Raw genomic sequence first — 15,456 nt, 5'->3', positions numbered from 1 at the left:
AGATTGGTTTGCATAGCATCAGTTACAAAATTTATAGAAGTCCTTTCCTAAAATATCGAAAAGAAAAATTTAACTGTCAGAATTTGAAAATAATTTTCACCGTTATTTTTTTGTTCGCTGCTATAGTTACTAACTGTAATACTGAGAAGTCAGCCTCTGCTGAACTGTCATAAACAAGAACATCCCAATCAAAATAGTTAATAATAAGTAGAAGAAAGCGAATCACTTAGAAAGACACCCATAACCCCCAAATTTAACAACTTTTATCTGATAAACTAAAACAAGTGAAGTGTTCCCATATGACGCATACCATATCTGTAGAAGCAATCCCTATTAGTATCAATTTGTTGAAGGTCCAAGATTGTAGAGACTGCTAGTTTTTTGGACCTTGGTTAGGTGATGTGCCTAATGCAAAGGCAAAGTACTTCAAAGGCACTAATGTCTGAATTTCGACTGCTTGTTTGGATTTAATTAAAAAAAATCTGAAAAAATTCCTTGAGCTTTAGATTCGGTTTTATCAAGTGAAGTATACTTACTACGGTGGGTCAAATTTATTGTTGAAAATGCACATCCAGTTTCTGAATCTATGGGTCATACTGAGTAATAATGTCCGTGGGACCATAGGTCTGAAATGAATTTCGAGCCTCCCTAATTTTGTTAGAAAATTTTATATCCCAATCCGAATAGCAGCTCTCACAAATAAAATACATGAAAATAAATGTCAAATTCGGATTCGGATTGGGATATAAAATTTTCTAACAAAATTATGGAGGCTCGAAATTCATTTCAGACCTATGGTCCCATGGACAATATTACTCAGTATGACCCATATATTCAGAAACTGGATGTGCATCCCAAGTTTTTGTCCCCCATTTTCCCCATACAATTTGCCCGCCGCGATACTTTGTAAAATTTTTAAGTTCCCTTATATTTTTAAGCACAATCGCAAAATGCTGTTCTGTCTGTTTGATTCTTATCTCATTTTCGCTGCTTGTATTTGACATGTACCACCTTTCAAGTGGAAAGCGCGCTGTGTGTTCTATATATAGAACCTATATACTTTTGCTTATTTAATATTGTAACGAATTTACTGCAAATCCTATTATTTGCAACCTTCTGCTAAGTTCGAATCACTAAACTGTTGAATAAATAACTCCAATATTTAATAATGCAAAATGGCCTTTATTCAAGTACTTCACAATAAATAACTCTACTATTGCTCGACAGATAGCGTGCTTAATCGAAACTGATTGTAGCGCCTCTACTATTGCTGCCTTTTATACTCTTTGATTTCCTCGCTGCATCTTCTATGCGCTTCTGTTCCAGAATCTACTAGTTGGTTATCTGTTATAATTATAACTACAGATGTACGTGTATAGCTCTCATAAGCGCGTGTGTTTGTGAGCGACACTTAATTAATAATTGCATATCTCAGATAAGATATCTGCATGTGTTTGTGCGTTGCTTCTCCGCTGCGTGTACGTACATATGTGTAGACCTAATGACTGAATTATTGATGTGCAAGCAAGTCACTGCTTAGCATCTGCTTAGAGATGACAGTACAACTCAGTGTTGCTAATATTCGTAACAATATATAAGATATGTATATTGCGGTTGCCATGGAAAAAGTGTTGTGCTGGCCTTCCAAGCTGAAGGTTTCAGATTCAGATGACACAACGGATATTGATGCAAGTTTTCGCGCGCTAATATCAACAAGCTAGAGCCATTGACCGTTTTCAATGTAATTTGTTAATGCATCATTCAGCGCTACGTCATTCAGCTTTACAGAACTGTGTTCTAGTGAAGATCATAAAGTTCATACAAATAAGTGAGACAAATTCATGAGGTTCAATAAACTTTGCACGTCCACTAAATAAATTGGCATAGAAATTTATTGAGTAACAGTCGTGAAAACCGTGTAAATATATAAAATTTAAAGCAAAATGAATTACACCATACATATATAAAGAGCAAGATAGAAAAAAATAAAAACAAAAAGTGAAATTAAATTTTTTAATAAAAAAAATTGCATCGCTATAAATACAAAAAAGAAACTGGCATAAAAATCGAAGCGCAATAAAATTAATGCAACTCACGCACACAAAAATGCAGAGGAAATAAAAAGAAAATATTAAAAAAAAGCACAGAGACTAAAAATTGAAAATGACATTACAAAACTGGCGTTGCATGCGGCAAAACAAAAGTGCAAAAATAATAAAAAATATATAAAACAATTATAGGGAAATGGGAAAAAATAATAAAAATTGCGATGGCAATAAGGTAAATTAAAAATTGCGATTATAATGAGGTGATGCCATATTAAGAAAAAAAACAACCTAAATGAAACAAGTAAGAAAGTCTAAGCTCGGGTGAAACCGAATATTAAATACCCAGCTGTGCTCTTGAAACGCTGTCAAATGCAGTTAAATACCATAGAGTTTTTGCAAAATTTGTTAAGATTCGACCTTTGGGAAAAGTGGGCGTGGTCCTTAACCGATTTTCATTATCTTCAGTCAGTCTATATAATTTAGCAAGTATAGTGTCTCTGCCAAATTTCAATGAAATACCTTTAACGGCCTTTGATTCACGGCTTATTAAACTTCCAAATTTTCTTCTTCTAAATGTGGCTGATGAAAGCCCATATTCCAAATTTTTTTGAAATTTATGCTTTAGGTCATAAAATCACCCCAACTACTTAATTTCATTTGCTTAACGGTACTCGTTTTCAAATGATCTCATTTTTTCCATTTTTCTAAATTTTCGATATCGAAAAAAGCGCGTAGTTATCGTCCGATTTCGCTCATAAAATAAACCCGTATACCGGATTTGGTGAAGGTATCTCAATATTTGCTGAAGTTATCTCATTAACGGACGAACAGACGGACAGGCGGACGGACGGAAATAGCTTAATCAAATTTTGTTTCGAGACTGATGATTTTGATATATGGATCTATATCTATATATCTATATCTATCTCGATTCCTTTATTCCTGTACAACCAACCGTTATCCAATCAAAGTTATAATACCCTACGTACAAGTACAGCTGGGTATCAAAACACGAATAGCAGGTATAATTAGGGATGCAATGATACTAGTAAATACAGTCGATACTTTTGTAAAGATACCAAGAAAATTTTTAGTCGATACTTTTGCACCGAGTTCAGACAAGCATTGTATCGAGACACGATTTACCAACAAATTTTTTATCTGCGCAGCTATGGCAGGGTGTCTGAAAAAATTTCTACTTACTATTCCAACCACAAAATACAATTTTTCAATTATAGAAAAAAAAAAATATTAATTATCAATAAAAAAAATGATTGTTCTGGCCTTGAGCTCGAATCGAACCTTGAATTAAATTTTTTTAACGCAAATTTCTTTCGTTGGAAACACGCGAATCTATTAATTATAGTCCCGTTTTACATCAAACAGTTCTTGAATTCAGCTCTGTTGATGTTCCCATTTGTGCTTTCTATTCGCGTTTACTTTTGTAAATTTTTCTTGAAAGCAAGCTTTTCACCCTCTTCGCTTATGTCGCGACTTGAAGTTAAGAATTGTATGGTGCAAAAGAGGACTTACTATATATTACGGCCTTAACACTTGGAATTGTTTCACATATCTGGTGAATACACTGCAACGATTTTACTTGCAAATCCTCTTATTTGCAACCCTCTGCTAAGTTCGAATCACTAAACTGTTGAATAAATAACTCCAATATTGAATAATGGAAAAATGGCCTTTATTAAAGTACTTCACAATAACACTTATACTTTGCAACTAGCTGGCTTAACAACCAACTGATTGATAGCTCAAATGAAACTCTACTTTCAAAATAATACTGCTATGGCTTGCTAGATAGCGTCTTAATCGAAACTGCTTGATAGCTCAACTCAAACTGAATTCCAGCGCCTCTACATTTGTTGCCTTTTATACTCTCTGATTTCAACGTTCGCATCTTCTAGGCGCTTCCAGAATCTACTAATCCATCAGCTCTCAAACTTCTCAGCTGTAACTACAATTGCACGATTTTATAGCTTCTCTCATTGCATACTTTCAGGAGTATCTCAGATATACGCATGTGTTTGTGCTTTTATTCTCCGCTGTTCGTATACATACATGGTACATATGTGTAGACGCAATTATTGTTTCGTTTATGTAGATACATAATGATTGAATTATTGATGTGAATTCACGTCACTGCTTAGCATCGGCTTAGAGATAGCAGCACCCCTTAGTTTTGCTAATATTCGCAACAATACGTATATTCTGGCACAGATTATATCAAAGCATTTCGCAGTTTGTGTTGTGTGTGATGTGTTATTTTATTGTATTAGAACCTTATAATGCTTTAAAATAATGCAAAGTAACGATTTAAAGATGGTGTATTGCCTACTTTTAATCCGAAATTTTAAATGGACGGATTTGCGGATGAGTCCAATGTATGGCCGCAAATATATCCTGCTGACCAAGTATGCAGATTGTAAAGCAAGGTAAAAAGTTGAGACATTGTTTACTAAAGGCGATCAATCAACTGGTTTATGTAAGGAAAGATTTACCTATAACACGGTGCTTCGCCTTGACCGCGCCGCGCCATAAATTAAGAATATCGCTTAACTTTTGGCAAACTTTGTGTAGTAAAATATTATGTAGGTGCGGCCACATATTGAACTCACCCACCTTGTGGTGCTGTCAAAGCGTCAAAGTACTCAACGCGCCAAGAGTTCTATGTGAATCCGGCCTATGTGTGTTCAAGAAAAGCATAGAAACTACAATAATCACACAACAACTTTCCACTGTTTTTCACAAATCCATATCTCTTGACGGAATCGGAACTAAAATTTTGGATTTCCGCCTATGGATTATTGGTAACGAGGACATCACGCGTCTTTTAATACTTTTCCCGACATTTTTGGACGTATTTATCAGTCAAACCCTGTTGTAAATTATGCAGAGACCCAAACCGTTATTCCTTCTATAATAAAAGTTCTTCAGAAATAAATATTTCCGGGCTTTTAGATTTTTAGTCTGAAAGAAATTATTAAATCCTGCGTTTATTTTATAAGTCTACAAATAAAAGTTGAATCCAGCCTATTATTTTTCCTTGGAGCAAATTTTTTTGCGAAAAAATTGGTGCAAGCTTACTATGGAAAGGTATAAGTATAGTATTATGAGAGTTGGTTGGAGAGTCAGTGCTATTTAGTAGGTAGATATCGATACTACTTGCAAATACAGCTTTCGATGTTTTCATGGTATCGTGTCATCCCTAAGCATAATGAGAAAAAAAAAGGTTAAAAAATCATATCCTCAATTAAGACGACACAGATTTCAGATATCACTCTAATTATGCAGCTGAGAAAATTGAACTGGCGCGTCTGTGGAAGTTAAGCTAGAGGCAGACAAAAAAGCGATTAATACGACACGCCATGAAGCAGTGCAAAAGATGCATAGTTGTAATTGACGATGCAGTAAAAAAATAAAGCTGGGGAGCACTAGCGGTTACACAAAAACATTAAAAATATCTGTAGTTCAAAGTAGCTGGCGCTGGTGATGCGGTATTTTAGGCTTTTTTTTTAATTTTTTTTTTATCTTATGAGTGCAATGAGAATTAAAAAGACGATATTTATAGGCAAGCGAGTGACATGCGGAAATGGGGCACAAGTGCAGCGCTTGATTGTTGGAAGAGTTCAATATACTATGTGTCAATCGAATATACAGGAACGAGCACGATAGCAATTTTGTATCAAATTTTGTTAACTAAATTCTTCTTTTTTTATTTCCGATAATTTCAGAAAAAACATCCAATTACACATGTAACTAAAATTATGCAATCAAACCTCAAAAACGTTTTCGAAAAAAATTCGAAATTTCGAGAAATTTTACAAATTATTTTTATACCTTTCATGAAAATGAAATGGTATATTAATTTCGTCACGAAACAGAAAATTGTAAGTCCTTAAAGGAAAATAGATAGACCCACCATTAAGTATACCGAAATAATCAGGTTGAAGAGCTGAGTTGATTTAGCCATGTCCGTCTGTCCGTCTGTCTGTTTGTATGCAAACTAGTCCCTCAATTTTTGAGATATCTTGATAAAATTTGGTGAGCGGGTGTATTTGGGTGTCCGATTAGACATTTGTCGGAACCGACCGGATCGGACCACTATAGCATATATCCTCCATACAACCGATTTTTCAGAAAAAGAGGATTTTTGTAATATCTTACCCAATTTAACAGATTGAAGCTTCAAACTTCACCATATACTTTCGTATATTGCACATATTGTTGCCTGAAAAAATTGATGAGATCGGTCGTATATATAGTATATGTCCCCCACAACCGATTGTTCAGATAAGGAACTTTTCGTAATTACTGCCCCATTTTAAGAGCTAGAGGTTTAAAATTTCAACGAATGCTTAGGTATATAGCATATATTGTTGTCTGAAAAAATCATAAAGATCGGTGGTATATATAGTATATATATGGTGGTATATATAGTATATATATATAGTATATATATATATATTTTTGGCAAATTTTAGCGCCATTTTAACAGTTAGAAGCTTCAAATTTCACCGATTGCTTACGTATATAGCATATATTGTTGTCTGAAAAAATCATAGAGATCGGTTGTATATATAGTATATATCTCATACAACCGATTGTTCAGATAAGAAACTTTTCGCAATTTCTACCCCATTTTAACAGCTAGAAGCTTCAAATTTCACCAAATGCTTACGTATATAGCATATATTGTTGTCTGAAAAAATCATAGAGATCGGTGGTATATATAGTATATATCTCATACAACCGATTGTTCAGATAAGAAACTTTGCGCAATTTCTGCCCCGTTTTAACAGCTAGAAGCTTCAAATTTCACAAAATGCTTACGGATATAGCATATATTGTTGTCTGAAAAAATTATAGAGATCGGTGGTATATATATTATACACTTCATACAAACTGTCATTTTTGCCCCTTTTTTACGGCTAGAAGCTTCAAAATTCATCAAATTTCATCAAATAGTTACGTTTACGTCATATATTTTTGAAATACGTGATTCGTAGTCATAGTTTTTACATGCAGACCACAAAAAACGTGAAGCTTTGCATCCTCACACAGATTACCTACCTATTTTTTATTTTATATTTATCTTAAAAATCGTTTAGATATGTTCAAATTTCACTAAATGCTTACGTGTATAGCATATATTGTTGTCTGAGAAAATCATAGATACCGGTGGTATATATAGTATATAGCCCATACAACCGATTGTTCAGATAAGAAACTTTGCGCAATTTCTTCCCCGTTTTAACAGCTAGAAGCTTCAACTTTCACTAAATGCTTACGTGTATAGATTATATTGTTGTCTGAAAAAATCATTGAGATCGATGGTATATATAGTATATATCTCATACAACCGATTGTTCAGTTAAGAAACTTTGCGCAATTTCTGCCCCTTTTTAACAGCTAGACGCTTCAAATTTCACCATATGCTTACATATATAGCATATATTGTTGTCTGAAAAAATCATAGAGATCGGTGGTATATATATTATATACTTCATATAAACTGTCATTTTTGCCCCTTTTTTACGGCTAGAAGCTTCAAAATTCATCAAATTTCATCAAATAGTTACGTTTAGGTCATATATTTTGGAAATACGTGATTCGTAGTCATAGTTTTTACATGCAGACCACAAAAAACGTGAAGCTTTGCATCCTCACACAAAGTACCTACCTGTTTTTTATTTTATATTTATCTTAAAAATCGTTAAGGTATGCAGATCTGTTCACTATATATTTCTTATCTTATACATCCGATTATTCGGAGATTACGAACGGGATAAGATTATTGTTCAGCCCCATTCATGAAAGGTATGAAGTCTTCGGCACAGCCGAAAACAGTCCCGTTCTTACTTGTTTAGTTTGTTTTCAAAATTATCTGAATTTTTATAAGCAGGGCTGTTCAATAATTTGTATATGGAAGTGCAAATCACAATTCAGATACAAAAGTATATGTACACTGAAACTTGTTTAAATTGAAAAAAATAATAAAAAATAATAATTTTAAATGTTTAAAGAATTTTGATGGCCCCCCTTAATGAATAAATTTTGAATCAAAATTTTTGAAAAATTTTTTGGTGTCAAGTTGTTAGTCTAAATTTGAATATCATACCGAAGTGCATTGGATTCATATGGAATTGCTTTTTCTTTGCACTTTGATATGAAATTCAGGCACTTTCATATGAATCGTGTTGCTATGACATTTTTTTTTTATATTCAAAGTGTGATTTTGTATCTGTGCCTATTCTTCAGGGCAAAACAAAACAAAATTGCTTTAATTGTATAGGGGTTGAGCAGCTTTGTTTATAAGATGCAGTTTTGAGAAACCTATCACTTTATGAAACTAAATTTAACTGGGCTACAAAACTGAGTTCTCAGAAAAATGCAGAAAGATCCAAATAGAAATTTCGGGATTTTTTTGGAAAATTTTCTCGATTTTTTTTAGAAATCGTTTTTCAGATTGGTTAAAATAGTTTCAGTAACAATTAATAGAAGTTTTTTTCTAAATTCTCGAAAAAAAAAGAATTTAATTTTGTAGTGCGGTGGATGTGGAAGGTGCAACGTAAAATCTGACGCGATATAATTAGCTCTCCGTAGAGCCGCAGTGGAGGAACGAATGAGGAATAGGATATCGTATCTTCTTTTTAACTGCAAGATACCAGCTGAGCTTGGGGGAGCGAGAATTGGTATGAGGAAGAACATAAGGTGGGGTGCTCACACCTCTGCTATGGTTCATTAATATAAATGATATTCTAGCAAAACTAGACACAAATGGTTGGAAGATTGTGGCGCTTCTGATTTCGAGTACATTGCCTCCAGTGATCAGCGAAGTTATGGTAAGAATGTTAGCAAAACTAAGTAGGTAAACACACGGATGTGGCCTTAGGCTAAACCTGGATAAGCCTGCATTGCTTTTTACGTCCGCAAGACGATGTTCAGTAAGAAATTAGGGTTCAGGCCAAAGACAGTGTTATGGCTGTATGAGGCAGTGGTGCGACCAGTGCTGACATATGGCTTTATAGTGTAAAAACTTAAATTTCACCAGGCTACATAAAGTCCACCGCACTGAGTGCGTTTGTACCATTGGAGCCTGTAACACCTGGACGACCGCGGCTTCAAACTCCATCATAAAGCTGTTTCCGATCGTTATGCACATATTATTTAAATCTGCACAAACCGCACTGGGTGCTGGAAGGATACTGAGAACAGGCATAACATTATCCTTTATTTACTTACGAGGGAAACTTTTAATTCCAAAATAGGCGATAATAATGCCGAAACTACAGTTTCAGGGCGATGTTAACGCTATTATTCCATGTCGGAGTGATTGGAAGAAGGGGAAAGATTCCAGCTAATAAAGGCATACTAATCTACTTCGATGGCTCTAAAATGGACTCAGGTCTGTCAGCTGGAATCTCGCATTATCTAGAGATTTTTTCGACTTTCAAACTGCCCTCATACTGTAGTATGTTTCGAGTTGAAGTCCTCGCGTTTTGGCAGGCTACATGTCACTCGAGGTCCAAAACATCATTGGAAAACTACATTTTCTGGCAGCCAAACAGTAATAAATACCTAGCTGCACCATAAACTAGCTCTAAGCTAGTATGGGTATGCAAACAACTTAAAGCTGCATTAAACGACGCTCTGGAAATATAAATTAAATGGGAGCCGGGACATAGAGGAATCGAAAGAAATGAGGTGGCTGATGAGCTGGCACGTAGGAGCTCAGTGGAAAGTTATGAGAAATTTTAATGTGAACAAAGCTTAACAAAAGTGGAAAAGTACCACTGGTTGTGCAATTTTAAGATGTACGTGGCCAGGCTCTAGTAAAAGGAGGACCAGTAGTCTACCGGGTAAAACTAGGGTCGACTTCCATAAACGTATAGCAGTCTGCACCGGTCATTGGGCTTTAGGAACGCATGCGAAAAAGATATGTACTCCGCATGATGACGACTGCAGAATTTTGAAGACGTAATTGCAAAATGCTCAATATTTGTTGCGTAAATGCCGGGCTCTAGCTAAAATACGTTTAAAATAGTTCGGAAGCTTCTTTGAAAATCGGGTTAGATTATCGAAAATAGGGATTCCTATGTATGTTGTTGTATGTTGGAACGAGTTTCACGTCATCTCTGCCAAATTTGGTTTGGAGCCAAATCGGTTTCAGCACTGAGCCATCATCAGTGCCATTTTTCGTTCTCCAAATATTCTTCATTTTGTAAACAACTCGGGCTGCTTGTGGTACACATCCGATGTAGCACACAGTTGGTACAAACGAGTTTTATGGCATCAAAATCACATGGGCGACCTGGCTCGCAGCCATTATACCTACCTACCTACCTGACGAAATTTGATAAAAATTGTCACTGCTATTTTTGTGTACACTGCTGTATACGCAAAAATATAGCACACTTAGATTTAGGGGGACTGGATCAAAAATTAGAAATTTTGGAGTTATACACACCACCACCGAGTTAACCAATTCAATACCTACTGATTTTAGAGAGTTGGCACTAGCTTACCTTTCTAACCGACGGCTTCGACTCAAGTGACAGAACAACTGATATTAAAACGCTTTAGTAAATTTTTTAAAATGGGCTCGTCCTAAAACAGTGATTTAGAGAGCCCGCCGAGTATATTTCTATCATAAAAAGCTTCTCAGCTAAAAAGAGATCACTCTCGTGGCTTGCTAAGTTAAGCGCCAAATAAGATCATCCTTATGGTGATGTGACTAAGAATACTTGTACTACTCATTCAAGGCCTTTAATTTCTCAATTGTGTTGTTATTTATGTAACCAATAAATCGTTTTCTGGAAACTAAACATTTATAATACCTTAAAATTTGCATTTGTATGTATTTATGAATCTGCCGTACAAGTAGCCTATTTACTTAAAGAAAAACTTGCATCATTTATGGGTGTGGCGCTCAATAGCTACACATTAAGCAATAAACGAAAATATTTAGAAAATGTTTATATTTGAGGAAATGTAGCTGCAATGTTCAGGCCTCTATTTACTTGAGCATTAATCATGTTAAGTCAAATGCACCAAGAAAGTTCAATAGGTGTGTTCAATTATGCTATTTGTCTTACTTTTATCAATTGAGGAGTTCCATAATATGCATATGCTTTTTTTGATAAGTAATTCTTCGATGTCTTTACAAGGTTGCCACCTATTTAAAAAAAAAAAAAAATCAAATACGTGATATCAATATGATTGTCAGATGTAAGACATTTTGCATCGTATTTCAACAAAAAAATTGATAAGTGGGTTGCCACCTTACTCTTTTACATATATTCCTTAATATGTCCTAAGTATTTGAAGCTTTTTGCCTGATTTGTCTCGATGTGATTCCTTAAATAATACTGAAGTGATCCAGAAACTGTTGAAAATTAATCCTGAAATAGTCCTAAAATGATACCGAAAATTAACCCGAAGTGAACCTATAACCGTACTGAAATGGTTTCAAAATAGTTTCGAAATGCTCCTTATTTAGTTCCGAATTGATCCCAAAGCTCGGTCCTGAAATAGTCTCGAAATGATTCTGAAAATAACACAGATATGTTTCTATACATTTTACAAATAGCCTTACAATGATCCTTAAACAATCTCAAAGTGATCCTGAAATATTGAAAACTAATCCCGAAATAGTTCCAAAACGATTCCGAAAATAATCCCGGAGTGAACATATGAGCAATCCTAAAATGGTTTCGAAATAGTATCGATATGCTCCTTATCTAATATCGAAGTGATCCTAAAACTATGCCAAATTTATCTCGAAATAGTCTCGAAAAGATTCTGAAAATAACCCAAATGTGGTCGTATAAGAGTCCAAAATTTTTTCGAAACTGTCTCGGAATTTTCTTAAAACAATCTCAAAGTGATGCTGAAATTGTTCCAGCTTTATCTCGACATGATCTTGAAGCTACCCCCAAAGGTTAGGTTGAACTGACCGGTCCGTGAAGACCTCACATAGACTGAATGAATCTGTAGTGCTACCAGAACTTTGTTTAACGACCAAACTGAAAAACCCTATGATAAACCAGGGTCTCTGTTCTAAAATAACTCCGTCCTCTTGGCAAATCCTAAATGCTTTCTAGGACCTGTGCCACATGCTGCTTCTATATCTGACAGCTGTATCACTCCTAATAGCCGGAGTCTTAGCCTGGCAAGCGCAGGGCACGAGCACAAAACGTGCTAGATCGTTCCTTCCTCCAACCCGCAATCCCTACATCTGCTATCACCTGCCAAAACGCTAAAAAGAAGCTATCTTGAAAATCCTGTCAGGCAGTTGACGGGTAAGATATAACATTTGTTCTGTACACAACGATAAGAAACTACAAAAAAAAAAAACTTTTACTTTACAGAAATAAAAAAGTAGGAAAAAAGTGTTATTACTTTGGGTTGAAATACAAAATTCGAAAAGTAACAGGTTGTTCCCGAACGAAATAAAAAACTTAGAAACTAATTATTTTCCCATGGAAGGCATTTCTGACCATGAAATGCAGATATTAGCGTATGACTTGAAATTTAACACTAAAGGAACTGGCTTTGAATTAACATATAGGAACTACAACGGCGTTAACTTAGAAGTTCTAAATGAAGAGGCCTCTCGTCTTGATTGGAGAGGATGTGTGTATTTTTCTACGTTAGATGAAGAATTGCAATATTTTTATAACATTGTTAATTACCTCTTTAATGCACATGTTCCCCTAAAAACCATAAAAGTTCAAAGCCATAAGAAGCCGTGGTTTACAGCGGAAATTTTAAATTTAATTAAAAAGCGTGGGAGAGCGTACAGGGAGTGGAAGCGATCTCATCGGGTTAATCTTTGCATCCGCGATGCTAAGGTAGCTTATCTGAATGCTAAGTTTGATAATAATTTACCTCCTAGAATGATTTGGAAAAATCTTCGTTCCTTAGGAGTATCCAAAAAAGATCGTCTTGAGTGCAGCATTGACCCTAATGTTATGAACTCGTTCTTTTTACGCGGCCAATCGAATGATAGTGAAACTAATGCTATTATTCATGAAGATGATAACGATCATGGTAAAATAGCAGTAACCGGGGTAAAAAGTCGGCCTACCTCAGGTAATTTTGCTTTCACTGTGGTAACTAAGAATGATGTGATAGGAGCTGTTATGGCTAATAAGTCTAATGTCGTGGGAATCGACGGCATTAGCTTGCGTTTTATCAAACTTATACTTCCCTTTGCCATCTCTTCACTGACACATATATTTAATTTTTCTATAATAACCAGTGGATTTCCAAGTGAATGGAAAACGGCGAATGTTATTCCCGTTCCTAAATCAAATTCTCCGGATTCCTGCAAAGACTTTAGATCAATTAGCTTTATCCAAAGTATACGAAAAGCTACTATCAAAGCAGATAATTGGCAATATTCATGACAACCACTTGCTGTCTGAAGTCCAATCAGGTTTCAGAAAATGGCATAGTTGTGCTACATCCATGATGAAGATTCTGGAAGATATACGTCCAGCTTACGACAACAACGATCTTACGGTATTAGTACTTCTAGACTTCTCAAGAGCTTTTGATATGGTTGATTTTAAAATACTACTTCGCAAGCTCGAAAATTACTATAATTTCAGCCCTTTTGCAATTAAGTTAATGCAAAACTATCTCACTGGCCGATTCCAGCGAGTTCAGTGCGGTGATAGACTCTCTGATTTAAAGTCTATAACGGGCGTTCCACAAGGATCCATCCTGGTACCAGTATTGTTTACACTTTTCATCAACGACATAGTCGCCTGTTGCCGCCACGCATCTATACGATACCCAACTCTACATGTCGCGCCCGATCGGGCTCTCCGAAGACTTATTTGTTAGGCTGAATAATGATTTAAAGCGCATAAGTAACTGGGCTCGCTCAAATAAGCTACATCTTAATGCGTCAAAATCTAAGGCGATTGCAATATCGAACGCAGCATACGATTTAAGCAGCCTTCCTGAAATTTTGCTAAATGATGATAAAATAGGTTTCCAGGATGTGGTTACCAATCTAGGCTTCAGAATTAATTCTAGTCTTACTAATGCTGACCATATCAGCTTTGTGGTGGGTAAAATCTATAACACCCTTCGCCATCTTTACAGAACTGCCTACTTACTACCACGAGACACTAAACTGAAGCTGGTCAAAACTCTTATAGTACCTCAAGTTTCTTACAGTGAACTTATATATGGTAACCTTGATTCAGTATCGCTTAACAAACTTCAGCTGGCCATAAATAATGCCGCCCGATTTGTTTTTTCTAAAAGAAAGTACGATCACATATCTTCGTGTGCCGTGCAAATACTCGGGAGTGACGTTTGCAGTTTCTTAAAAATGAGAAATCTATGTTTCTTGCACAAACTTCTGCATTCTCAATATCCCCCTTACCTATTTAATAAGCTAACCTTGTGTCAGTCCACTCGAACATTGAATCTGTTGATACCGGCTTTTAAATACTCGACATCCTCTAGAATGTTCTTTGTCAGTACAATCCGTCTATGGAACTCACTTCCTTCCAAGACAAAAGCAATTCGTAAGGCAGGATGTTTCAAACAAGCAGTATTATATTTCCTAAACTCTTAACTTACCTTAATTTACATATCTCAAACCTTCATTCTTCAAACATTGGTCTGGAATTGTTTCTGTCACACTATTATTAATTTTATATGTACGTATATGCTTTTTATTATTTTTAATCAAAATTTTGTACTCATTCTTTATTAAGTTTATTTATATGTAACTTCAATTGTTTGATGTGATTGATGTACTACCTAAAAGACAGTGTCTTACTTGTACAAATAAGTTTTAAATAAATAAATAAAAAATAAAAATAAAAAATAAAAAAATAAAAATAATTACTATTTTCTGATGTAGTTTAAAACAGAAAAAAATAGTTAGAACATCCAAGGGAAATAAAAAACCAAAAAGCAAATTAAAAATAAAGAATTATTTTCTGAGCGTAGTTAAAAATAAATAAAATTTATTATAACATCCCGAGTGAAATAAAAAACTCAAAAAATAATTCCTTTTTTTTAAATAAAAAAAAATAATTAATTTGTTTATTGGCCGTTAATGAATAAATATATATATTATTCTGTTTTATGAGCTCTAGGCCTGTTTTAAATAAAACAACTCCGTTTGTTGCTTATATGTATTTAATTTCGATATTTCGATCTCAATCTGAGATCATCATCAGGAATCTTCCGCTGTGATGCATCATAAAACAGAATAATATATATATTTAAAAAAAAATAAAATAAAAAATTGTTATTACGTCCCAAGCGTATTAAAAACTTAAAAAAGTACTGACTTAAGAGTAAAATAAAAAAAATGTTCTTACCTTCCACGCGTAATTAAGTTAAAAATAATGCGAGCGAAATA

The 15,456-nt window shown here is 34.7% G+C and overlaps 1 protein-coding gene across 4 annotated transcripts in view; it reads left to right on the top strand.

Moving 5' to 3' along the window:
* Window positions 1-15,456, top strand: part of LOC137243738 (uncharacterized) — a 171,679-nt gene that overhangs the window by 42,909 nt on the left and 113,314 nt on the right. The gene's annotated exons all lie outside the window — the stretch shown is intronic.

Source organism: Eurosta solidaginis, chromosome 3, assembly GCF_040869045.1.
Source record: "Eurosta solidaginis isolate ZX-2024a chromosome 3, ASM4086904v1, whole genome shotgun sequence".
NCBI classification, from domain to species: Eukaryota; Metazoa; Arthropoda; class Insecta; order Diptera; family Tephritidae; genus Eurosta; species Eurosta solidaginis.
This window is presented reverse-complemented; position numbering and strand designations above follow the sequence as displayed.